Source organism: Nymphalis io, chromosome 17, assembly GCF_905147045.1.
Source record: "Nymphalis io chromosome 17, ilAglIoxx1.1, whole genome shotgun sequence".
In the NCBI taxonomy this organism is placed as follows: Eukaryota; Metazoa; Arthropoda; class Insecta; order Lepidoptera; family Nymphalidae; genus Nymphalis; species Nymphalis io.
In genome coordinates this window covers 6,427,366-6,429,979 of record NC_065904.1, presented here as the reverse complement: position 1 = coordinate 6,429,979, position 2,614 = coordinate 6,427,366, and positions in this window count along the sequence as shown.

Sequence of the window (2,614 nt, the reverse complement as noted above, 5' to 3'; positions counted from 1 at the left end):
ATCTATGTGTCTCAAGTAATTTCAAGCTATTGAATGATTTCTGAATGATTTTAATATGTATAAGATATGTTTGAATATATATGCTGGAATTTTATAAAAATATTTCTTTTAGACTAAGTTTGGGTGAAAGAGTCTTAATTAGTTTTCATTTCCTCATCGCATTAACATTCCAATTAATGAAACTGTTAAATGTTGGCATAAAGTTTTTAGTCATTAAGCTTAACATTTTCACTTAAAGAATTAATGATGGTTGTACAATACTTGTATAGGAATATGAATATTAATAATCTTTTTTTTTTTTACCTCATTTACTATGAAAACTTAATCAGTTTAAGTTGGGAATACGCCAACACACAAGCTGTCTTCGTATATTTAAAAAAAAATACTGATAAATGTTGCTCAGCGGCTGTTTAGTTGAATATTCATTTCGCTCTTTATGACATTATTGATTTGAGATTCGAAAGAAGGAGATGGCGATGTTTTACTTATAACCCGTTTAAATTTTTTTTTATAAGTAATGTTTTATATGTTTGAAATTGAACAGTGAATTTTCGAATTATTGGCATTCCTGACTTTTACTGACGTTAATAATTTGAGTCAAGATACGGATTTTAACTAAATAACAAACAACTGCCACATATTATAAGCGACTAACTGCATTAAAGAAAATAAAATATATATATATTTCAAACTTTGGTTTCGTTACTTGTATTACGTTTTAGTATTTAAAAAAACCATCAATATGTGACTTAAAATATATATGTACCTTAGAATAGAGAATCGAATAGAATATCGTATTGGAGTGGAGTCAATTTCATTATATTTACATTTTTATTATTTTTAATTTTATTGCAAAACGAAAATAGGACTATGTCAATAAACGTCAATACTAAAGTAAAAATATTGTCCTTAAACTTAAGTTTGGCGTAGAAAAAATACAGAAATAAAACTTTGATGAAGATGAAAAGCTTCTCTAAATTGCACAGAATATTGCCAACAAATTTGGATTCACATTGTGTCCGATAGAGCTTCACTAAGGATGCCCAAAAAAGTCTCTCATATCGATATATCACATCGTAAACGTATCGAATGCGTTTTAATCGATATATTATATAAATAGTGTATCTATTCAAAGGGATATCTTTTAATGTGGTTTACGATGGTTTTTATTTTTTTTTAAATATCTTATGAAAGTTTTTTCAAAGTTGCCGCTGATCAGTCTAAAAAAGACATGAGCTCTTGTTGTCTATACACAATTTGTCAATTATCTCCTATTACGAATACGAATATGTTCGATGTCACTTTTTATCATCATTTATTATGATGTAATGTTAATCTTATAATAAAACATTGCCATCGTGTGATACGATATGATAATGCGATATTTTTCCAGCTATACGATATATCGAAGCGTATCGTATAGCCTACATATCGAATTAATTATCGATAAATCGTATAGTATTGTATTCCGATGTATCGGATCGTATTGGCCATCCCGACTTCACTATTATAAGTGTGACTATTAATAGTTATTCTTATACATAGCTCGCGATAAAAAAAAAAAAAAAACAATGTAAATATATTGCAATCATATATACAAGCTACAATATAATTAATTCATTTCCTAAACTTATTTCTTAAGTTACGTATATTAAAATGTTATATAATATAATTAATTAATTTTGTAATATTCTATATGTAGACATTCTCTGTTCTAAGGTTACATATGACTTGGCAGTCAATTTTGTACCTTTTGCATTTTAGACTTGTAAAAATAATTATTATGTTAAAAAAAAGGAATTACGCAGTTTATAACGTTAAAAACGTTTAAAAACATGACAAGAATACCTAAGAGTAACCCTATTTGTGTTGTTAATTTAATGTTACTAATTGCTATGTATATTTATATATATTGTATATTATCCTTTTCAAAAAAGAATTGCAGGTATGAAGCTCCCAAAACACATTGGAGGCAAACGAAACACCAAATTGTATGATCGACTATTTCTACAAACTCTTTTAATCTTTGATCGATTTGTATGACATTAAATGTAAGACATAAATGTTTTTTCTCAAATATGCACAAACTTATTGAAGATTTGCAGTTAAATGTTTCAATGGTTTGTTTTATTTAAACCAAATGTACATAATAAGTGTGATAGAGATGAAACGGTCTCATTAAAATAAAATTGTTGTAAGTAATTGACTTTATTTCATTGTGTCCTAAATGTTGTTGTTTTAAGGTCATTTTTGTAAGCACTACGACATCGTTATAGAAGCGTTACTTAATTATGCAAGAACATAGTCACCCTACTGCTAATGTAAATTATGTGTGGATTTCAAGAAAATTGTGCTATTCATATTTTGTATGCATTAATGTAATATGATTGATATTGTGACTGAATTTCAAAAGCTTTAAACTATCTGTGTGTGTGTGGGAACTATAATTGAAATTTAAATCGAATAAACGGTAAATCGATTTAGCTGAAACGATTCCTTACATTATTGCCAGTGTCAATAATACAACAAAATCTATTATATATATTAGTAAGTATACCTACGGATTAAATGATTTTGATTTTATAAAATCAAATCATTAAAAGGTTCTATTACA